Below are 26058 nucleotides of genomic sequence, written 5' to 3' on the forward strand. Positions count from 1 at the left end.
GCATACGACCGAGGCACACAGGGCCAACACCCGGCATCATGGTGTGGGGAGCGATCTCCTACACTGGCCGTACACCACTGGTGATCGTCGAGGGGACACTGAATAGTGCACGGTACATCCAAACCGTCATCGAACCCATCGTTCTACCATTCCTAGACCGGCAAGGGAACTTGCAGTTCCAACAGGACAATGCACGTCCGCATGTATCCCGTGCCACCCAACGTGCTCTAGAAGGTGTAAGTCAACTACCCTGGCCAGCAAGATCTCCGGATCTGTCCCCCATTGAGCATGTTTGGGACTGGATGAAGCGTCGTCTCACGCGGTCTGCACGTCCAGCACGAACGCTGGTCCAACTGAGGCGCCAGGTGGAAATGGCATGGCAAGCCGTTCCACAGGACTACATCCAGCATCTCTACGATCGTCTCCATGGGAGAATAGCAGCCTGCATTGCTGCGAAAGGTGGATATACACTGTACTAGTGCCGACATTGTGCATGCTCTGTTGCCTGTGTCTATGTGCCTGTGGTTCTGTCAGTGTGATCATGTGATGTATCTGACCCCAGGAATGTGTCAATAAAGTTTCCCCTTCCTGGGACAATGAATTCACGGTGTTCTTATTTCAATTTCCCGGAGTGTACAATGACAGTGGGACGTCCCTCTGCTGTGCATCTCATGGTGTTTTGTAGAGTGTAAATGTAGATGTAGCGTGACCGTGACGGCATCTATCGGTCTGCTCAATAGCTGAGGATGCCTTAAGCGAGCTTAGCTCCGGACGCCTGTAGTATATTGTTACATAGACATCGATAACTGACGCATCCGATATCATCGATAGTATTTTCGAAAATTATCGATGTATCGATTAACTATTGATTGTTTTGGACAGTTATTTCCAATGAAAAACAGCTTTCTAAGAATTTTTTATTGCTTAAAATACAGGGTGATTCAAAAAGAATACCACAACTTTAAAAATGTGTATTTAACGAAAGAAACATAATATAACCTTCTGTTATACATCATTACAAAGAGTATTTAAAAAGATTTTTTTCACTCAAAAACAAGTTCAGAGATGTTCAATATGGCCCCCTCCAGACACACGAGCAATATCAACCCGATACTTCAACTCGTTCCACACTCTCTCTAGCATATCAGGCGTAACAGTTTGGATAGTTGCTGTTATTTCTCGTTTCAAATCATCAATGGTGGCTGGGAGAGGTGGCCGAAACACCATATCCTTAACATACCCCCATAAGAAAAAATCGCAGGGGGTAAGTTCAGGGCTTCTTGGAGGCCAGTGATGAAGTGCTCTGTCACGGGCTGCCTGGCGGCCGATCCATCGCCTCGGGTAGTTGACGTTCAGGTAGTTACGGACAGATAAGTGCCAATGTGGTGGCGCTCCATCCTGCTGAAATATGAATTGTTGTGCTTCTTGTTCGAGCTGAGGGAACAGCCAATTCTCTAACATCTCCAGATACTGTAGTCCAGTTACAGTAGCACCTTCGAAGAAAAAGGGACCAAAAACTTTATTGGCTGAAATGGCACAGAAAACGTTTACCTTGGGCGAGTCACGTTCATACTGAGTTGTTTCCCGCGGATTCTCAGTGCCCCATATACAGACATTGTGACGGTTGACTTTCCCGTTAGTGTGGAAAGTTGCTTCATCACTAAACACAATCTTTGAAACGAAAGATGCATCTGTTTCCATTTGAGCAAGGATAAAATCACAGAAATCGATTCTTTTAATCTTATCAGCTGCAGACAGTGCTTGAACCAATTTCAGACGATAAGGTTTCATAACTAACCTTTTTCGTAGGACTCTCCAACAGTTGATTGTGGAATTTGCAGCTCTCTGCTAGCTCTGCGAGTCGATTTTCCTGGGCTGCGAACAAATTCTTGCTGGATGCGTGCTACATTTTCATCACTCGTTCTCGGCCGTCCAGAACTTTTCCCTTTGCACAAACACCCATTCTCTGTAAACTGTTTATACCAACGTTTAATACACCCCCTATCAGGAGGTTTAACACCATACTTCGTTCGAAATGCACGCTGAACAACTGTCGTCGATTCACTTCTGCCGTACTCAATAACACAAAAAGCTTTCTGTTGAGCGGTCGCCATCTTAGCATCAACTGACGCTGACGCCTAGTCAACAGCGCCTCAAGCGAACAAATGTACAACTAAATGAAACTTTATAGCTCCCTTAATTCGCCGACATATAGTGCTTAGCTCTGCCTTTTGTCGTTGCAGAGTTTTAAATTCCTTAAGTTGTGGTATTCTTTTTGAATCACCCTGTACAGCAATACAAGATATGCAAATTTTGTTTTGTAAAAAGTAAGATCTTCGACTTTTGTAGTCCTGTCTTCCTCAGTTGCGTGTAGTATTACGGTATATTGATAATTTTTACTTATGGACCGTCTGACAGCAATCGCAGTTTGATACGTTGATTACAAGATTTTTGCAACTAAGCAGTCCATTTTCTATTTTTGGTCCTTATTTGCCTTGCGGTTGTTGAAGACAGAGGTACAGCTGCAGAAACAATAAACCACTCATACTTATCACCGGCATTATCGTATATGAAGGTGTCATTGCATTCATTGACTGGGCAACCAACTCCGTCTCTTTTTCACCCAGAAATGATAAAGTGCGGGGTGCACGGAGTTCTTTCACGAAAGCTGACTGATCAGCGCTTATAAACAGCAGTTGCGTGGATGACAGTAGATTTCGCCTTTAAGTCAGCTATGAATTTCTGTATAGCACTGTCTATTACTGGCAGTTGCTCTAAACGTTTACGTGACGTAAACTTGGTAATTTGGCGACTTCCTATTCTGTGCGATTTCTTGAACCTGCGTAGCCGGGTCGACAAAGCCAGAAAATCAGCAGTGTTCATGTCAGATGCAATTCGAGGGCCCAGTCTCGTTGATCTACCGGGTGATCAAAAAGTCAGTATAAATTTGAAAACTTAATAAACCACGGAATAATGTAGATAGAGAGGTACAAATTGACACACATGCTTGGAATCACATGGCGTTTTATTAGAACCAAAAAACTGCAAAGTTCACAAAATGTCCGACACATGGCGCGTGAAAGATCTCTTGCGCGCGTATTTTGGTGATGATCGTGTGCTCAGCCGCCACTTCCGTCACGCTTGGCCTCCCAGGTCCCCAGACCTCTCAGTCCGTGCGATTATTGGCTTTGGGGTTACCTGAAGTCGCAAGTGTATCGTGATCGACCGACATCTCTAGGGATGCTGAAAGACAACATCCGACGCCAATGCCTCACCATAACTCCGGACATGCTTTACAGCGCTGTTCACAACATTATTCCTCGACTACAGCTATTGTTGAGGAATGATGGTGGACATATTGAGCATTTCCTGTAAAGAACATCATCTTTGCTTTGCCTTACTTTGTTATGCTAATTACTGCTATTCTGATCAGATGAAGCGCCATCTGTCGGACATTTTTTGAACTTTTGTATTTTTTTGGTTCTAATAAAACCCAATTTCATTCCAAGCATGTGTGCCAATTTGTACCTCTCTATCTACATTATTCCGTGATTTATTCGGTTTTCAAATTTATACTGACTTTTTGATCACCCGGTACATCGGTAACGGTGCACAGCCTCTCACGAGCAGTTCTAAATCTTCCGAATAGTTTTTCATTCATATGGTTTCGCGTTTGCGTTTCTCACATATTCCTTTCTTCATGTAACTCAGTCTTCCATTTCTACAGTTCACGCTCCGATTTCACGAAACGAAAACGCCTTTGCACACTACGTAACTTCGAGCTTTTTCCCGTCCTTCGTCTAACCAATATTTCACAGCATTTTCTTCGTCGCTGAAAGCTGTTGCAGTACGTCTGTTGTTTTATACTTGGAAGGTATTCTCCTTCACAACTGTTACTGGCACGGATTACGTCGTACGAACCACAGTTCGCGGATTCGTCAGTCATTTCCTGTTTCTTCTGACGTGTCCACAGTTTCAAACGAAATGTCGATATCACTCGAATGAATGTCAAGGAAATCAACTGATAAATGACAAATACACTCCTGGAAACTGAAATAAGAACACCGTGAATTCATTGTCCCAGGAAGGGGAAACTTTATTGACACATTCCTGGGGTCAGATACATCACATGATCACACTGACAGAACCACAGGCACATAGACACAGGCAACAGAGCATGCACAATGTCGGCACTAGTACAGTGTATATCCACCTTTCGCAGCAATGCAGGCTGCTATTCTCCCATGGAGACGATCGTAGAGATGCTGGATGTAGTCCTGTGGAACGGCTTGCCATGCCATTTCCACCTGGCGCCTCAGTTGGACCAGCGTTCGTGCTGGACGTGCAGACCGCGTGAGACGACGCTTCATCCAGTCCCAAACATGCTCAATGGGGGACAGATCCGGAGATCTTGCTGGCCAGGGTAGTTGACTTACACCTTCTAGAGCACGTTGGGTGGCACGGGATACATGCGGACGTGCATTGTCCTGTTGGAACAGCAAGTTCCCTTGCCGGTCTCGGAATGGTATAACGATGGGTTCGATGACGGTTTGGATGTACCGTGCACTATTCAGTGTCCCCTCGACGATCACCAGTGGTGTACGGCCAGTGTAGGAGATCGCTCCCCACACCATGATGCCGGGTGTTGGCCCTGTGTGCCTCGGTCGTATGCAGTCCTGATTGTGGCGCTCACCTGCACGGCGCCAAACACGCATACGACCATCATTGGCACCAAGGCAGAAGCGACTCTCATCGCTGAACACGACACGTCTCCATTCGTCCCTCCATTCACGCCTGTCGCGACACCACTGGAGGCGGGCTGCACGATGTTGGGGCGTGAGCAGAAGACGGCCTAACGGTGTGCGGGACCGTAGCCCAGCTTTATGGAGACGGTTGCGAATGGTCCTCGCCGATACCCCAGGAGCAACAGTGTCCCTAATTTGCTGGGAAGTGGCGGTGCGGTCCCCTACGGCACTGCGTAGGATCCTACGGTCTTGGCGTGCATCCGTGCGTCGCTGCGGTCCGGTCCCAGGTCGACGGGCACGTGCACCTTCCGCCGACCACTGGCGACAACATCGATGTACTGTGGAGACCTCACGCCCCACGTGTTGAGCAATTCGGCGGTACTTCCACCCGGCCTCCCGCATGCCCACTATACGCCCTCGCTTAAAGTCCGTCAACTGCACATACGGTTCACGTCCACGCTGTCGCGGCATGCTACCAGTGTTAAAGACTGCGATGGAGCTCCGTATGCCACGGCAAACTGGCTGACACTGACGGCGGCGGTGCACAAATGCTGCGCAGCTAGCGCCATTCGACGGCCAACACCGCGGTTCCTGGTGTGTCCGCTGTGCCGTGTGTGTGATCATTGCTTGTACAGCCCTCTCGCAGTGTCCGGAGCAAGTATGGTGGGTCTGACACACCGGTGTCAATGTGTTCTTTTTTCCATTTCCAGGAGTGTATGTACGTCCTCAGGAGAAGTAGGTGATTTCGGCTGGAATTCACGTTGTTTATACTTCATCATCGCTGAATCGAGAACGGTAACTGGATTCCACATTAACTGTGAAACTCGAAGAGAAAAAAAAGGTACTATTAGCAGGCGTGCCTTACGAAAGCGCACTAAATATTAACTCAGCCTTACTGTATTGTCAATAGTTCCCAATACTGCAAAATGGAACTGATAATTTGTAATAGATGTTTGTTGAGTGGCTAATTCGAGAGAATAGTAATTCTGTACTCTAGTCTCAGAGAAACTATCAGCGGACGGTAACCTGAGACGTTCTTTACAAATTACAATCGGGTTGTGACGTGTTTCCCGTTTGCAAATGTACCGGCGATGTCGGCTGTGTTTCGCATGCGCACTTGCTACAGCACCAGTAGGGGTGTACATTTCTACAGCCGCCTGGCGCGCAACGCATTTGGCAATTATCAGCTACTTTGTTTATTAACCCTTTGTTTCCTGTCATAAGAAAAAATTTGCTTTTTAACATTTTCTTTGCAGAATTCATGCTATTGTGGCCTCAAATGACGGTAGGATTTTTTGTAAAATTTTATTTTATTTTTCACAACTATGCCCCTATTTTTATAACTTGTACTTTATTCTACGTAAATATTATTTCACATTAGAAAATTAATTAACAGAAATATATTTCTGAATTTTTTTTTTAAAATTTCGCATAAATTTATTCTAGAGCAACTTCACAATACATAGTAACTTAGCTATACATTTTTGACAGTATATACATATCACATATTTAGTGATACCTCATGAAATTGTAGGAAACAGTTCTTATTCTCATTGCAGCACAAATACACTTTACATGTACTACATTGTGAATGTGGTCTCGACTGAATTTTATTTTTCGCACACATTTCGCATCGTCCTCTTTTACAACTGAACACTACAAAATGGTTTCCTCGGTTGCCAAGACGTACATCCTTCGGAACAGAAAAGTTATTCTTCCTTCTCTTTGGGGGAGTTATTTCATCTTTACCAGAGTTTCTCTTTTTGAGATTTGGCACTTGCTGTTCATTCATTAGCCCTAGTGCCACAGCACGCCTGAATTCCAGCAGTGGCAGTGCCCCATGTAGATCACTGAAAATGACGTAAGCATTGACAAAAGCAATTGCTATTGCTCCCCAGAAGAGACGGTACCCATTTCTTTGATCGCCTGTCAAGACCATAAGTTGAACGTAATCTGTCTGCATGATCCACACCACCCATGTTTTTATTGTAATCACATACAATAACTGGTCATGGTATAGCCATACTAGTTCCATCTTTCTGTTTTCTTGTCACTACGCTCTGTTCAGTGCCATGGAAGTTTGACGCAAAATACACTATTTTATTTTCCCTCCATTGAAATACTGTTAGGTCTAAAGATGACTCTCTGTGATTTGATTCCCCACGCTTTAGACATTTTTCTTTAGGTAAATTCCCTGGCAAACCTTTCCTGTTTGTTCTAGTTGTTCCACAGGCAAATGTATTTACGGATTTCTGTGTGAGAAAAAGTGGACAGAACAACTAGTGAGAGGTAACGCTTTGTTGCTACAATAAAGTGTTCGCACAACCTGACGGTACTAATAAGTCCGCCTTATATTTTCCACTTTATCTCATTCACTTGTAACGTAATGCTTCAAACTGTTATAAAAAAACAAAGAAGGTAAGTACTTACAATAGAAAACTCAACAGAAGTTTCAATAAATTGCACACAAATTCAGGCAACACCATGGAAACAAGCACATAAAATCTTCTGTTTTCACCAGGCCCCCACAACCGCACAAGTGGTCGACTGTGAAGAGCGGACAAATTGAATAGCTGGGCGGCGGCCATTAGAGTGGTAAACTGACGCGCGGAGTTCGAATGTTTATACATCGCTTTTGGTTATAAAACGCCTTCCGTTGAGTTAGGTCACAAACATAATGCATCATTTAAATACGTTACTACAATATACTTCTTAATTTATGAACAAACAGCAACTAGTCACTGTTTATGACTATATCTTACGTACTACATGGAATCTGCCGTAGCTAAAAAGTTACGTACTGGCCCCCTAGCATTTTTCGTAGTTCATTTACGATAGATGTACGCAAAATGCATCAAAATACTCGAAGATTTGCCCACTATATTAATAGATATTTTCTGACTCTACCTTGCTTTAGATTTTATGACGAGAAGTGCGTTATATATGGCATAGTGCTTTGGCAACTCACGACCAAATTATCAAGTTTCAACCTAATCTAGACCATGAAAACACTACCGATCAGCCAACTTTCTTCAAAATGATCAGAACATATAAAATGGTATTCTGTCGGTCGGAAATCTTGCCTTCTGACAGCGTGTAACCATTTTTGTAACAGCTGTGGTTTTGAGAAAGGAAACCTGCAAATAGATGCACAGACATTATGCTAATACCGTGTTACAAAAACATTTATTAATCAAGTGCACTTACATACAAACAACTTAAAATATTCACATATCTGTGAAATGTAATATTCGTTCCTTTCTAGAATGTATTTGTACAATTAATCGCTGCACAACTCTTCACCATTGTACTTCTTTTGATTGGAACGTACAGACAGTAGAATTAAGAGTAACAAATACTGTATGTACGCCCCAACAACTATACAACGTTGAATCAGGGTCTTCATGAACAACAATACTACACAACACATCAGACTACAACCACTATAATGGCGGCCAGCCGAAGGTTCAAATTATCCCGCGACTGCAGCGCCATCAGTGAGTCTAGTTATTTTTTACAAGGTCTTTGGTTTTCACAGCAGCGCGCGAAAAACAATTTCAAGCTCTGGCCGCCAGAGAGGTCTATGTATTGCACAATAACATCTGTGAAACAGTAGAGCAGAGTTACTGTTACGTACCGACAGGCTCTCAGACCACGAAACTGCACCACGAGAAAATAATGAGAGTCAAAACTTACTGGTACTTTTAAGTACCGTCAGGCAACAAAGGGTTAATATTTTCAGTGCCTCTTAGCAGCTAATATTTTGACAGTGCATTTCTTTCGTTGCCTTCTTCCTGTGTAAAAAATTTGAGGGCTAGGTTTCGACTTGTCTTATTGCACCATTCCCTTGTTAGTTTTCTTCATGACTATGTGAAATGAATAAAAAGTTGTAATCTCTTGTAAACTGAGCCATCCGCCTTATTTGAATAGTGAAAATGACGAAGTTGTTCAACAAACCGGAGCGATTCGTATATCTACGTCATTGCCCGGTATGGGACAAAAGCATCTGCTTTTCGTCCAAAATTTTTCCTTGTCTTACGAAAGGCATTCCATACAGTTTCGCACGGCCGCCCAGTCAACAAATAACGAGCGTACGGAATATGAGACCAGCTGTGCGACTGGACTGCAGAGCGCCCAGGAAACGGAACATCTTTCTGAATGGAGAGGAGTCTATGGCCGTACGAGTAACTTAAGGGGCTCCGGAACGCCCTATACTTGCAATGTTAAAATAACGCTTATAAATTACATCTTTCCTCACAAAGTATTTGAGGTAGGAAGTTGAACTTTTTACAGATTATTTATTGGAATATGGGCTACAACTTAACACAGGGATTTTACAAAATATTAGTTCAGATATTAAAGATGATTTTTTTTCAATTGTAATGAAAATTCACAACATTTTTTTGCAATTTTTTGTTTATATATTCAAAAATATACAGTTTTTTGGAAAAAGGCTGTGTTAAATTATGCAGAAGGTACTGTGTAACATTTACTGAAAGTTTGAAACAAATATGTTTGGAAGATCCTTAGAAAACATGTAATTAGTATGAGAAAATAAAAGTTTTGGGAATCGAGCGACAAAGATTGGATTAACTTTTTAGTGCATTCCAGGTCCATAGGATGGATTATCTTCATCCTCTGCAAACTCCTCCTCAAGCTTCCTCTTGTTCCTCCTGCTGTTTACTCTTGCTTGTATTTCTAGACTCTTTACAGCCCTGTCTGCAGCCCGAAGGCGTTCCTTGTCTAAAGCAAGCATCGCTCGTACCATGTTAGAACCTATCTTCATGCCCATATTTCTAAATACCTTGCACCTTACAATGTTGCCATCATTGAAAGTCGCAACAGCATCATACACACCAAAGTGAAGTGTTTCTATTCCAACAAATACAGTCTTGGGGATTATCGACCATATAACACTATTTACACTTTCATTGGGGTTTTGAGTTTTTCCGTGAATACACTTTTTCAACAGTTCAGGTGCTGCTAAGTCTCTGAAAATAGGTTTTATCACCTCCATTATTGCATGAGGCAGACTATGCTTATGAGTGTACACTTCACCAGTTAGCAATCCTTTGTTATATTTACACCAACTGTCTTCTTCTTTGGGACACAAGCTATGTTGGCGATTTTCATCGTCTTTATTGTTTACAGTAATAACACATGCCTTTGACTTTCCAACATTTCTCCTTTTCTTAAAAGCCTTCGGAGGATTTCTAATAACTTATTATACTTCAACAAAACAGACACTCAAGAAACAGAATTAATTACGAATATTTTCGAGATAACGACAGAGTAAATAAACATGAAACAATCGACAATCACACCAGCGATATATATTGAACCATCACAGGTTAGCCACAACACATACTTTATCTCACATCACTAAAATATACCTGATGAACACGGACGTTAATAATAACACCATTTGACAGCAGTTTAACAGCGCCACAGTGGGTCACGCCCATGTAGAACACATTTCAAAAAAAATTAAAAATAGTTGTAGTCTTCGGAATTGAATAAATTATATATCTATTAAAAGGTAATAGTCTGCAGATTCAGAAAACGCAAAAAAGTAAAAATTGAACTTTTCATGATTTTGAGCCTTTCCGGAGCCCCTTAAGCGGGTATTAGGCCGGGGCCACACGAGCGGAATAGCTGCGGAACTTCAGACGCGCGGTAAATGACCGCACCGCTATTGCGCATGGGGTAGATGCGGCAGTCCACACGGGGCGCAACGTCTGCGGCTGCGGAATTCTGCCGCTTGCCAGCCGCATCGCCCATAGCGAGGCGGAAAATCCGCTGCGGCACACGCAGCGCTATGGGTCCTGAGAATCAATTGGGCATTTCACACGGGCCGTGCGACAGGTGTGCGGAGAAGGCCCAGCTGACTAGAGATGGGTCGAACTCGTTCGTCCCGTGAAGTACTTCATTCATTTCACTCTTTGCCGTGAAGCGTTCAAATGAAGTAGTTCATTCATGAAGTACGGAAGCCTGGCGAAGTTGCCCAGTTCGCCGTTCAGCCGCGGCTACGCTCGCTTCGCCTCGCTCGTACAATAAAGCTTCGTAATACTTCATATTTTTACCAACAGATGGCCAAACTATGCAGTAACGTGCACGCAACGTTTTGCTTCTTACAGCGTCTGAGTTAACTTAAATACAGGATGGTGGAAGGGGACAAAGGAAAGATAAACAGAGAAGCCTGTCACATATAAAGAAGGTATTACGTTTAATCTTGCTCGACATTTTCTCACATTTTCTCATGAAGCGCCAAAAAGAGTCTTCATCTGCCAAGTGAAACCTTATTTGTTGTATTTATGGACTGAAAACTAGGGCTACCAACGAAATGCAGTCCAAGTTTATGTTCCTTTTAAAATTTAATCCAAAATAGAATGAGTATGTTTACCACTGTCACAAAGTCTATGTACATACGCTAAGTAATTATTCAGAAGTTTTCCTGGAGATTATATTTTTATTGAGAATAATAACCCTCTAAATTCAAAACGTAAACTGTCATCTGTAGTCATTGGTACGATTTCAGGTAAAATCCCTCTTTATTTTATTCGAAAGCAGTTTTTGTGTCTGTTCACGCTTATACAATGGTTAGCAACACGCGATCGCGTAAAAGTAATGAAATTTGGGGTTTCTTCGCCGATTTAGGTTATGTGAAAGCAAAGTGCAACTGTTGTTCTAAGTGTATTTCACCGCGCGATTCGTCGACAGGCAGTACAGGGAGGATTGAAGTGAAGGGAGAATGAGTGACGTAGCGCCAATGTAGTGGGAGAGGGAGAGGGGAAGAGAGTGAGTGAACGAACTAGAAAAAAAGTGTGGAGTGTACTATCTGTGGAGAGTTTGAAGTACCAGTTCACTGAAATTGAGTGGTTAGTTCACACTTCACTGGAGTGAAGCGTTCATTTAAACGACTCATTCACGAGCTCCCCATCACTACAGCTGACAGCAGTCAGTGCTGGGAGCGGCCATTTGCAGCAGGCGGTTGCGTGTAGAGATGGGTCGAACTCGTTGATTCCCGTGAACTACTTCATTCATTTCACTCTTTGCCGTGAAGCGTTGAAATGAAGTAGTTCATTCATGAAGTACGGAAGCCTGGCGAAGTTGCCCAGTTCGCCGCTCAGTCGCGGCTACGCTCGCTTCGCCTCACTCGTACAGCAAAGGTTCGTAATACTTCATAATTTTACCAACAGATGGCCAACTATGCAGTAACGTGCACGCAACGTTTTACGCTCTTACAGCATCTGAGCTAACTTAAATAGATCATGGTCGAAGGGGACAAAGGAAAGATAAACAGAGAAGCCTGTCACATATAAAGAAGGTATTACATTTAATCTTGCTCGACATTTTCTCATGAAGCGCCCAAAAAAGTCTTTATCTAACAAGTGAAACTTTATTTGTTGTATTCATGGATTGAAAAACTAGGGCTACCAACAAAATGCAGTCCAATTTCATGTTCCTTTTAAAATTTAATCCAAAATAGTGAGTATGTTTACCACTGTCACAAAGTCTATATATCTACGTTAAGTAATTATTCAGAAGTTTTCCTGTAGATTTTATTTTGTTGAGAATAATATAACCCCCCAAATTCAAAACGTTAACTGTCACCTGTAGTAATTGGTACGATTTCAGGTAAAATCCGCCGGCCGAAGTGGCCGTGCGGTTAAAGGCGCTGCAGTCTGGAACCGCAAGACCGCTATGGTCGCAGGTTCGAATCCTGCCTCGGGCATGGATGTTTGTGATGTCCTTAGGTTTAACTAGTTCTAAGTTCTAGGGGACTAATAACCTCAGCAGTTGAGTCCCATAGTGCTCAGAGCCATTTTCAGGTAAAATCCCTCTTTCAGTGTTATTAACAAAACTTTTATTTTCATGTTGGCTGTGTGTGACGCGAAGTATAACTGAACTGCACAAATACTCACGGGTAATTAGTGGTGGGCAGGAAATCGCGTATCTGTTAGAAATCGCAGTGACTGAGAAGTCACAGATATCACAGTAGCAACTTTACAGAATCTAACTGCGATTTCAGTCACAGTTAGCAGTCGCAAGTAGTATTTCACATTCAAAGACGTGAGCCATCTATTGGTCGAATTTAGCACTGCTTTCTGCGATTTCAGTGACAAGTCGCAACTAAGAGTCGCAAGTAGCAACTAGAAAGCGCGGTTAACAGTGCCATCTGTGGGTCAAAGTTCGTACTACGCCCATCTCTGCGGTACGCTATGGAGTCTAACTGCGATTTCCGTGACAAGTCGCAACTAAGAGTCGCAAGTAGCAACTAAAAAGCGTGGTTAACAGTGCCATCTGTAGGCCAAAGTTCGTACTACGTCCATCTCTGCGGTACGCTATGGAGTCTAACTGCGATTTCCGTGACAAGTCGCAACTAAGAGTCGCAAGTAGCAACTAGAAAGCGCGGTTAACAGTGCCATCTGTGGGTCAAAGTTCGTACTACGCCCATCTCTGCGGTACGCTATGGAGTCTAACTGCGATTTCCGTGACAAGTCGCAACTAAGAGTCGCAAGTAGCAACTAAAAAGCGCAGTTAGCACTGCCATCTGTTGAGCAAAGTTCATACTACGCTATTCGCTACCGAGTCAAACTGCGATTTCTGTGACAAATCGCAACTAAGAGTCGCAAGTAGCAACTAAAAAGCGCAGTTAACATACTTTTCCTAGGGTCATCTGTTGACCGACGTACGTACTTCGTTATGAGAGCCTTGTGCCTCACGAGATCGATGTGCTGTGTGTGCATATGAAGGGCTTATTTCAATAGTGGTACAAGTCCATTTTTGTTAATTTTGAGATATAGAGTCGTAAAGTTAAATGAGCGCTGAAAAATCTGCAGTTGAGATACCAGAAATATTCAAGCATATGGCTTCTTGCTAGAGATGAACCTTTATTTATGTTTGTTTGGATCACTAATTTTAGAAGCATTATAGACAGAAATGTGGAGGTAATGGACTTGTACCACTATTGAAATAAGCCTTTCATATTATATGACGACATGCACATTCAGCATCAGTTATGGTTGGTCAAATACTGCTGTGACTCTGAATGTATTATATTAATAAGAAGCAACATTGCCATTTTCTCCTGAAAATATCAAGTAACGTAACAAATGTGTTTGATTCTGCTTCCAATATGACAGTTTTGGTTAATACTCCACATGCCTACAGGACTTTGCAATGTTAACACAGCAGAACTCAGACATCTGTATAAGTGTAGAGAAATGAAAACAGTCATATGAATGCCTCACTTTTGTTCCGACACAGTTCAAGACTCGGGAGAAAAGTTTTACACCTGGTGTTCTACATGGCAACTTCACACACAAGAACTTTTTGCCGACACTACTACCACCTACATAAGTAAGCTTTTCCTGTGTTACTTTCAAGTAATGCACTTCAGCTATTCCTGATTTAACTGGAATATCTGTACTTCTCACTTTCATATCAACAGCCTCAAAATGCATATTGTAGACTTCGGGATATGTTACAGGTCAGTGTCACACCAAGATTGGGGAGAAAGGGGGCGGGGGGGGGGGGGCGGCATGTCGCTCTCCAACAAGTGTTTACCAATAAGTAAGTGGCGGAAAATTATGGGTATAGGACGGCTTAACATGTGGAAAATGAGATTTTTATTATTCACTCACTGTATTTGACATTTATTATTCCTTTAAAATCGCACAACAACTTCAATAAAACACAGCTTAATCATTCACACACTTATTTCACAATTGTTTCACTTTTAAACTGCAAATCCTCTAAGAGCTGTCTTGAATCTTCACGAGTCTCTCCCAACAGCCTTGATGTGGATAGATACGTACAGCAACCAGTAATCAGAGTCAGAACTGTGTCTGCAAAAACACAAGGATTATTAAACAATTTTTGCTGTCATTAATTACTAGAAATATAATTGACAGAGTAGATTGCTAATATTTGCTATAATGAATATCACATTTGCAAGAACGATCTCACTGAAGTAATTAAGTCCATCGAAACGCTTAGAAACTAACCTCTCGTCTGACGAAAACGGTCTAAAGACGCAGTGGCAATTTCTTCAGATCTGTTGACAATGATATTTTGAGTTATCACTTTACTGAGTGACTGAAATGTAGTTCAGGTACCTGTGAACATAACAATATGTTAGAATTCATTTTCTAAAGACGAACTATTACGGTACTGTACGGCTACTTACATATTAATTACACTATTAATATTTTCACAGTTGTTTCTTTAATACAAAATTAAAGCCAACGGAAGAAAAAACGTAAAACATACTTGCCAATGACAGGTTTGTTGCGATGCAATTTTCCGTGTTGACAGATGTAACTTTTTCATACAGTAGTAAGTCGCAGAAGTAGCAGAAGTCACAGAAATCGCAGAAGTAGCAGAAATCGCAGAAGTCACAGAAGTAGCAGAAATCGCAGAAGTAGCAGAAATCGCTGAAGTAGCAGAAATCGCAGTGGCGGAGGGATACACGACCTATGTTCCTTAACTGCGACTCTTAACTGCGACAAATCGCAGTTAAGAATAACAGATACTGAAAAGTAGCATTCACAGAAATCACTGTTATCGGAAAATCGCAGTTTAGCCCATCACTACGGGTAATGATGTCAGCACTGCAGGAAGCAGCTGACGCTGCCTTCCCCTCGACCCTCACCCCCCTCCCCAAGCAAACCTATAGTTTCCCACAAACGCCGCGCGATTCGTCGACAGGCAGTAGAGGGGGGACTGAAGTGAAGGGAGAATGAGTGACGTAACGCCGATGTAATGGGATGAGGGAGAGGGGAAGAGAGTGAGTGAACTAGAAGAAAGTGTGGAGTGTGTTATCTGTGAAGAGTTTGAAGTACCAGTTCATTGAAATTGAGTGGTTAGTTCACACTTCACTGGAGTGAAGCGTTCATTTGAACGACTCATTCACGAGCTCCCCATCACTAGTTGCATGCTCCGTTCCGTGTGACTACGAAGTGACTTCCACGATGTGCCCACTAGACATTGAGAAAATAGATGTGGAGATTCTGATAATGGAAGTGGAAAAATGCCTTGTGTTTGGGATGTAAGGACCGAGGAATACAAGGACAGAAATAAGAAGGATGCAGCATGGCATGAAATCTGCTGTGCATTATTCGATGATTTCGCAGATCATTCGAGCACAGAGAAAAAAATCCGTTGGTAAGTTTTTCGTCCACTATTAGAATAATACAATTGGTTAAAAGATCACTCTGAATTGCGACACAGTTAGCGAATTAGTTTTCTGGAACTCGTTAAGTATTTTTGTTTAGAGATTGCTGAACAATGATAAGTGTTGAGAAAGTCCTGCATTTCTATTATTGTTGACATGTTACACATTGATAATGTAACAACAATGCAGAAATATAACAATAGCTAAGAACAGCATATTTGGACAACAATATGTAAGAATTAGCAATAATGGTATCGATTCTTTTGCATAGCATGAATTAAGCCACATGATCGCCTTTGACAATTACAATATTGGATAGAGTGATAAATCACTAAAAATAGAACATTAAACAAACCAGGTTCAGTAAGCACTGCTCTCAAACGAGTTTCTGGATAGTGTATGAAAGAGTCAACAATAGCTGATTAATTAGTTTTATTAAGTCTCGGGTGAATTTACAGGTGTAATTACCGATAATAACAAGCTAGAACAATAAAAATAATAAAACTGTAAATATTAAGGAAAATGCATAAAAAAGTTCATTTTCTGCTCTATGTAACACCTCAGATTTTGCTGTCCTGCCAAGCAGTGTTGCCAATTTAGCGACTTTGTCGCTAGAAATGGCGACTTTTGCCTTCGTCTTAGCGACAAAAAAAACTTTTTAGCGACAAAAATTATTTAGCGACTTATCTGACGACTTTTGAAGTACAAATCAAAACTATTTTGGGCCAGTATTTTCATTAACAAAACTAAGATTTTAACTATAGAATGGGTATTACACTGACTTTGTTCTAGATTTACTAAGTTGAATTAAGTTCTTAGCAGATCATGTAGCACTGTTCAGCATTTAGTAAACCTGAATGTTGGAATTGCCTACAGAGTAAGAAAACTTTGACTATAGAACAATTCATTATTCATTACCCACTAGCCTGTTATCGTCGATAGCGTATCGATATATAATTCTTCTACTTTTGAACTCCCTTTATTTTTCGAATTGACAAAAAACATACGTAATATTAAGTATAATAAAATACATTTCTGTCCAGAAACCTCTAATTTTTCGAAATGTTAACTCGCAGTCAAATTATTACCACATGCACAGAGGTAACGCAAGAACAATTCGGTGGGGGTATCTCAGACATTAATACGTTTTAAACAATGAACGATAGGACTGATATCGAGTGACTAGATTGTGTCATGACCTCTAGTTCGCCTGAGTTTTAATGTGTTTTCAGGGATTATAAATTGGTGAAACTTATGTTGTGGTGGCTTACATAATGGATTTACTGCGGAAGAAGAAGCAGTACGCTCAAAAATATCGGGATGCGTGGGAAGCAGAACCTGAATTCAATGGGTGGCTGAAACCAGACTTATCCAAGGCAAGATGTCAAGTATGTGCAACAGAGTTTTATGCTAAATTGTGTGATATTAGAAAGCATTCGAAAACTATTAATCATAAACAAAAAATTGAATTAAAAGAACACAAACCATCTTACCTGTGAAAATTGCTCCGAAAACTACAGTTAGAATAGCAAGCAGAGTGGAGAGGCGCCGTTTCTTTATTTATTGGTGAACATTGTTCTGTTTTAGCTGTAGATCATTTAGGAATACTGTGCAAGAAGGTGTTTTCCGGCGATGAGCGCGCTAAAAAAATGCAATTACATCGTACAAAGTGCACTAACATTATAACAGACGTTTTGGCTCCATATCTTACGCAATCATTGGTTGAAGATATAGGTACCCAAAAATACAGTGCACCAATAGATGAATCCACAAATGTATCAATAACTAAAATGCTACGTATCGATATACGGTACTATAGTGTAAACAACCAAACCATTAGATCAGCATTTCTCAAACTCGCTGTAGTAGAAACTGCAGATGCAAGAAATCTGGCTGCTGTTCTTGTGAATTCTTTGAAAGATGTCAAACTTCCAGTCGCTAATATGGTAGGAATTGGCACAGATAATGCTTCTGCAATGGTTGGAATAAATAGTGGGCTTTTCGAACAACTCAAGAGAGAATATGGTTTGAAGCATTTGGTATTGATCCGTTGCATTTGTCACTCTCTTCAGCTTGCAGTTTCGCACGCCTCAGTGAACACCATACCTAGAAACATAGAGTTTCTTGTACGGGAAACCTACAATTGTTTCTCCATTTCACCCAAAAGACAAAAGGAATATAAAAAGGTTTATGAGGCAACAAATTGTCGAAAACAGCCACTAAAATTTTTGAAGGTCTGTGCAACACGTTGGCTTTCAATTGAACGAGCAATACGAAGAATTCTGGACCAGTGGGAAGAACTAAAGCTACATTTATCACTTGCCATGGTTCAAGACAATTGTTACACTGCCGATCTTTTGTACGAGATGTATTGTAACGACTCAAATCATCTTTACATGTTTTACCTTAAATATGCTTTAAAAGACGTACAAATAGCAATAAAAGCTTTTGAAGGAGAAGACAATGAGCCCACTAAATTACTAGATACACTTGTATTTATCATGCAGTCACTCGGACAAAACATAGTTTTTCCAACTGTTGATTTGTTGACAACACCAGTTCCAAGCGAATGTATGTATGCAAATCCGAACCTTGGCCTAATGTCTGAAAAGAAATTGTCTGAGTCAAGTTTGTCTGAAGAAAATAAAGTTTATTTGAAGAAGAGATGCATTTAGTGTGAAACTCATAAAAGAAATTCAACAAAGACTGCCAAGTAACGTTACGATCCTGAAAAAAATGTCAATGCTGAATGTTGAAGGAACACTAAAAGTGAATAGAAATAATGCTGTAGCGGATGTAGCCAAAGAATTGGGTTTTAGTGGCGATTTCATAGACGGTATGCTGCAAGAATGGCATAATATCAACTTCATTAGGTGGAATAAAACTACTAACTCTGTTCGATTTTGGAGTGAGATTTTGCAGTATAAAAATGCCGCAGGGGAGAATCCTTTTTCTTTGATTTCACAGCTAGCAATCACTGTTCTATGCCTACCGCATTCAAATGCAGAAGTGGAAAGAATATGCAGTTCTATGAACATTATAAAAACTAAACAACGTAACAGATTATCGTTAAAGACAATTAATGCTTTGATCATATTGAGAGACCAGCTGAAGAAACAAAATAAAGATTGTGCATCTTTTGACGTACCATCAGACGTATTGGAGCCTATTGGAACGAACAAAAGTTACTCTTTTGCGACAAGACCAGTCGAACTGCAACATCATCTTTTGAGCGACGTTCAACCCTCTACATCAGCTACAGTTCTGTCAGAGCATGAAACAGAAGAGTATTTTATATGTATGTTGTTGCAAGCGATGCGCCATTTAATTAAGGCAATATACGAGGGGCGTTCAGAAAGTACGCTCCGATCGGTCGCGAAATGGAAACGACTATGAAAATCCGATAAAGCTTTGCACAGATGTGTTGGGTAGTGTCTCTAGTATAACCCCAGTTAGCATCACGTCGCTCTTCTCATTTCTGAGCTCGCAGTGAGTGCGTAAAGATGTCTAGAAAATAGTGTCTGCCGCCAAGTACGAGGGCCTGGTGAGAAATTTCGCCTGAAGCTATGCAGCTAACATTACATAACTGTCGTGCTGTTTCTTCTTCAAGACAATTCTCAGCCGCATTCTGCAGGGGCAATGAAGATGCTCCTGCATCGTTTTCAAATGGAAATGTGAGATTACCCACAATACAGTCCGCAATTGTCTCCCCCTGAGTTTCATCTCTGGTCACATGAACCGCTGTCTTTGAAGACAACATTTTGACACAGACAACGAGGTGTAGGCCAGCGTGGAGAATTGGCGGAAAGCACTGGCGGCTGCCTTCTATGATGAGGCTATTGAAAAGTTGGTGCAACGCTATGACAAAAGTCTAAGTCAGAATGGCGACTACGTAGAGAAGTAGCTGAAAGGTGTAGCTAATTGTTACAAGTAAAACATTTCTGATGTTCACTGTGGTTTCAATTTGGCAATCAATTGGAGCTTACTTTCTGAACAGGCCTCATAGAAATTACGTATGAGACAATTTTTATTAATATTTTATTCCCCCCCCCCCCCCCCCCCACTGGCTTATTGCACCATTCACAGCACGAAATTTTCAGTACACCCCTAGTAAAATCAGTTTTAGCGACTTTCTAGCGACTTTTGATATTGAATCTAGCAACTCGGGTTTTTTAGAGTTGGCAACACTGCCTGAGACACGGTATGCGTCTCCATCTTTAAAATTTTTAGAAAAGAATCCCATAAAGGCCACCTTCCTAACGTCTACCAGAAACTATTCAGAAAATGATATCAGCGTTCTAAATGTACTGATTTTTCGCGTGACCGGCGGTCGTAACTGAAATGCACAGGTTCGACTTTGAGATATAATGCACACATTAACCACCATGGTTTTTTATTATTTGATCTTGCATATTTCGTCACTTTCCACCCATTTTTCATGCATATTTTAAGGTTTTTATGACACATAATCCGGTCTCCAGTAATTGGCATCGTATTTTCCCTTCAAAAGCAGTCAGCTATTTTAGTATACTTGCTAATTGTTTTAGTGCATATACAGGGTGTTTCAAAAATGACCGGTATATTTGAAACGGCAATAAAAACTAAACGAGCAGCGATAGAAATACACCGTTTGTTGCAATATGCTTGGGACAACAGTACATTTTCAGGCAGACAAACTTTCGAAATTACAATAGTTACAATTTTCAACAACAGATGGCGCTGCGGTCTGGGAAACTCTATAGTACGATATTTTCCACATACCCACCATGCGTAGCAATAATATGGCGTAGTCTCTGAATGAAATTACCCGAAACCTTTGACAACGTGTCTGGCAGAATGGCTTCACATGCAGATGAGATGTACTGCTTCAGCTGTTCAATTGTTTCTGGATTCTGGCGGTACAACTGGTTTTTGAAGTGTCCCCACAGAAAGAAGTCACAGGGGTTCATGTCTGGCGAATAGGGAGGCCAATCCACGCCGCCTCCTGTATGTTTCGGATAGCCCAAAGCAATCACACGATCATCGAAATATTCATTCAGGAAATTAAAGACGTCGGCCGTGCGATGTGGCCGGGCACCATCTTGCATAAACCACGAGGTGTTCGCAGTGTCGTCTAAGGCAGTTTGTACCGCCACAAATTCACGAAGAATGCCCAGATAGCGTGATGCAGTAATCGTTTCGGATCTGAAAAATGGGCCAATGATTCCTTTGGAAGACATGGCGGCCCAGACCAGTACTTTTTGAGGATGCAGGGACGATGGGACTGCAACATGGGGCTTTTCGGTTCCCCATATGCGCCAGTTCTGTTTATTGACGAAGCCGTCCAGGTAAAAATAAGCTTCGTCAGTAAACCAAATGCTGCCCACATGCATATCGCCGTCATCAATCCTGTGCACTATATCGTTAGCGAATGTCTCTCGTGCAGCAATGGTAGCGGTGCTGAGGGGTTGCCGAGTTTGAATTTTGTACGGATAGAGGTGTAAACTCTGGCGCATGAGACGATACGTGGACGTTGGCGTCATTTGGACCGCAGCTGCAACACGCAAACGGAAACCCGAGGCCGCTGTCGGATCACCTGCTGCACTAGCTGCGCGTTGCCCTCTGTGGTTGCCGTACGCGGTCGCCCTACCTTTCCAGCACGTTCATCCATCACGTTCCCAGTCCGTTGAAATTTTTCAAACAGATCCTTTATTGTATCGCTTTTCGGTCCTTTGGTTACATTAAACCTCCGTTGAAAACTTGGTCTTGTTGCAACAACACTGTGTTCTAGGCGGTGGAATTCCAACACCAGAAAAATCCTCTGTTCTAAGGAATAAACCATGTTGTCTACAGCACACTTGCACGTTGTGAACAGCACACGCTTACAGCAGAAAGACGACGTACAGAATGGCGCACCCACAGACTGCGTTGTCTTCTATATCTTTCACATCACTTGCAGCGCCATCTGTTGTTGAAAATTGTAACTACTGTAATTTCGAAAGTTTGTCCGCCTGAAAATGTACTGTTGTCCCAAGCATATTGCAACAAACGGTGTATTTCTATCGCTGCTCGTTTAGTTTTTATTGCCGTTTCAAATATACCGGTCATTTTTGAAACACCCTGTAGATAATTGAGGGATCAAAATGAGGAAAAGTAGCCACGAGTATACAATCATTTTCCACTCGAGCATACAGTTCCGCATCAGCCATTCAGCTGTCTTTGCAACCATGCGTATACAGCAGCTAGTCACAAGATGCCGGTTTCCGGTCTGAAACGTAATTGCAGCCGCTCGTTTTATTGGCGCGAGACACTCCCGTAGATGTAGATGTATTGACAATTTATCCTTGCCAGTCTCTCGCCTATTGTGGACTGCAGACATAACTATGTTCACTGTTCGTTTTGTTGTGGCTTTGAAAACGAGTTCAAAACAAAACAAAAGACCGTTAATATTTGAATGCAGTGAAATGTATAAATAATTGCTGGAGTAGTGGGACGTTAGCGCCGATGAGTACAAAAATAGAAGTGTTACGAATGAATCGTATGGTTCCTTGCTCGAAGACGTTTTAAAAAATTAGTTACCACAAAATTATGAATATAAGTATTTATAGATATTGATGTGCGTGTATACAAACTAACCGGAATATAATCGTTCAGTATTGTATTGTTGCATGACGTTTTCATCACTATGTCTCAAGCATTTTAACTCCGGATTACTAAACCTTCATAAAATTTACGATTGCAGTTGGTACCAATTTACGGTTCCCACTAACCTGGTATAGTCAGTTGTTGTTGTGGTCTTCAGTCCTGAGACTGGTTTGATGCAGCTCTCCATGCTCCTCTATCCTGTGCAAGCTTCTTCATCTCCCAGTACCTACTGCAACCTACATCCTTATGAATCTGCTTATTGTATTCATATCTTGGTCTCCCTCTACGATTTTTACCCTCCACGCTGCCCTCCAATACTAAATTGGTGATCCCTTGATGCCTCAACACATGTCCTACCAACCGATCCATTCTCCTAGTCAAGTTGTGCCACAAGCTCCATACAAATACTTTCAGAAATGACTTCCTGGCACTTAAATCTATACTCGATGTTAACAAATTTCTCTTCTTCAGAAACGCTTTCCTTGCCATTGCCAGTCTACATTTTATATCTTCTCTACTTCGACCATCATCAGTTATTTTGCTCCCCAAATAGCAAAATTCCTTTACTACTTTAAGTGTCTCATTTCCTAATCTAATTCCCTCAGCATCACCCGACTTAATACAGTCAGTATATGATGTAAAATAGGACATTTTGTGATAGAAACAGAGACAGCCAAGAGCTGCAAATAAAATGGATGTTTATTTAATCGGTGACCGGTTCGGGCTACGCCCAGTTCTCAAAGCGACCAATGTTGGGATGGAACACCCTTTCTCTGCAGCTATATTGACGGATGTTCTAATTGGCAAACATTGGTCGATTTGAGAATGGATGTGGCCTGAAAACAGTCACTGACTAAATAAACATCCATTATAGTTACAACTCTGTTTCTTTTTGCATCACAAGCTAAGAATAAGCTGCTACCCCATTATAGCCAGCATGCACGAGCTATGCAAGAACATTTTGTACCCACACTTTATGACCATCTACCTAATAGACAGAGTGTCCACCTTATAAAGGCACATTTGCATGCCGTGCGTGAGTTTCCTCGGAAACGCGAAATCTTAATTAAATAATTAATCTCTGACAAATAAGTAAAGCCTATGGCACATAACTGCAGCGCTATGTCGCTGATAAAACAAAATACAATTAGGACACTCTTATGTTTCATTAAGAAGGGACAGGTCTTGCAGAACATCTGGTGCAGGAAGCACGTATATTTTATTAACTGGCACACCGCCATATTGGAGGTTATATAAGAACACTGCGAGTTGCAATCTTACTAGGCACTCGATTCTGTAAAGAATTTATATTTATGAAAGTAAGTAGAATTATTTAACTGTAGGCTTATTCGTTGAATATATCTGATTTAACTAACTGTGTAAACTTTTTTATGTTTAGTAGACAGTCACCTCTGTACGACGTATTGACATGGCTGGCAAATTATTCTAATATTGAGATTTAGATTTTGAGTCCGCACCTACCGCAGCAGTCTTTGGAAACGATTTAAATACGAAGTCCGATTATTTGAATCACATTTCACGGTCAACTACGAATAACATTGCATTTACGAAAAAGCCATTGTCAAGCGTCTGATACCAAATAATTAAACGTCCACGTTCCAGATAAGCAAATATTAATTACAACCAATCACTATAATACATAATGAATAATTAATATTTAATATTTCATTTATTTATTTTATAACCTTTGGCACGGATACAGTGGCAAAGCGTCGTGGCATAGAAGCACGGGTACGCAGGAGACAGCTGGCAACATTTCTGCCCACACAAGTCGCCTAATTCTCGGGAGGGGGCGATGAGCTCTGATACCAGATTTGATCACATCCTGAATGTGTTCGATCAGGTTCAGATCTGGCGAGTTGGGGGGCCAGCACATGAATTGGAGCTGGCCACCATGTTTCTCAAACCACTCCATCACACTCCCGGCCTTGGAACAAGACGCATTATCCTGCTGAAGAATGCCTCTGCAACTGGTGTATAATAACCCTTGGCTGTCACAGTGCCTTGCATAAGCTGCACTGGACCCGTGGACACCCACATGAGTGTTCCTCAAAGTACACTACTGGCCATTAAAATTGCTACACCACGAAGATGACGTGCTACAGACGCGAAATTTAACCGACAGGAAGAAGATGCTGTGATATGCAAATGATTAGCTTTTCAGAGCATTCACACAAAGTTGGCGCCGGTGACGAAACCTACAACGTGCTGACATGAGAAAGTTTCCAACCGATTTCTCATACACAAACAGCAGTTGACCGGCATTGCCTGGTGAAACGTTGTTGTGATGCCTCGTGTAAGGAGGAGAAATGCGTACCATCACGTTTCCGACTTTGATAAAGGTCAGATTGTAGCCTATAGCGATTGCAGTTTATCGTATCACGACATTGGTCGAGATCCAATGACTGTTAGCAGAATATGGAATCAGTGGGTTCAGAAGGGTAATACAGAACGCCGTGCTGGATCCCAACGGCCTCGTATCACTAGCAGTCGAGATGACAGGCATCTTATCCGCACGGCTGTAATGGATCGTGCAGCCACGTCTCGATCCCTGAGTCAACAGATGGGGACGTTTGCAAGACAACGACCATCTGCACGAACAGTTCGACGACGTTTGCAGCAGCACGGACTATCAGCTCGGAAACCGTGGCTGCAGTTACCCTTGACGCAGCATCACAGACAGGAATGCCTGCAATGGTGTACTCGATTACGAACCTGGGTGCACGAATGGCATAACGTCATTTTTTCGGATGAATCCAGGTTCTGTTTACAGCATCATGATAGTCGCATCCGTGTTTGGCGACATTGCAGTGAACGCACATTGGAAGCGTGTATTCGTCATCGCCATACTGGCGTATGACCCAGCGTGACGGTATGGGGTGCCATCGGTTACACGTCTCGGTCACCTCTTGTTCGCATTGACGGCACTTTGAACAGTGGACGTTACATTTCAGATGTGTTACGACCCGTGGTTCTACCCTTCACCCGATCCCCGCAAAACCATACATTTCAGCAGGATAATGCACGATCGCATGTTGCAGGTCCCGTACGGGCCTTTCTGGATACAGAAAATGTTCGACTGCTGCCCTGGCCAGTACATTCTCCAGATCTCTCACCAATTGAAAATGACTGGTTAATGGTGGCCGAGCAACTGGCTCGTCACAATACACCAGTCACTACTCTTGATGAACTGTGGTATCGTGTTGAAGCTGCATGGGCATCTGTACCTGTACACGCCATCCAAGCTGTGTTTGACTCAATGCCCAGGCGTATCGAGGCCGTTATTACGGCCAGAGGTGGTTGTTCTGGGTACTGATTTCTCAGGATCTATGCACCCAAACTGCGTGAAAATGTAATCACATGTCAGTTCTAGTATAATATATTTGTCCAATGAATACCCGTGTATCATCTGCATTTCTTCGTGGTGCAGCAATTTTAATGACCAGTACTGTATAAAAGGGCCCTTGCTAGCTTGCCTCCATCCTGCAG

The sequence above is a fragment of the Schistocerca nitens genome, chromosome 11 (genome assembly GCF_023898315.1).
Source record: "Schistocerca nitens isolate TAMUIC-IGC-003100 chromosome 11, iqSchNite1.1, whole genome shotgun sequence".
Taxonomy (NCBI): Eukaryota; Metazoa; Arthropoda; class Insecta; order Orthoptera; family Acrididae; genus Schistocerca; species Schistocerca nitens.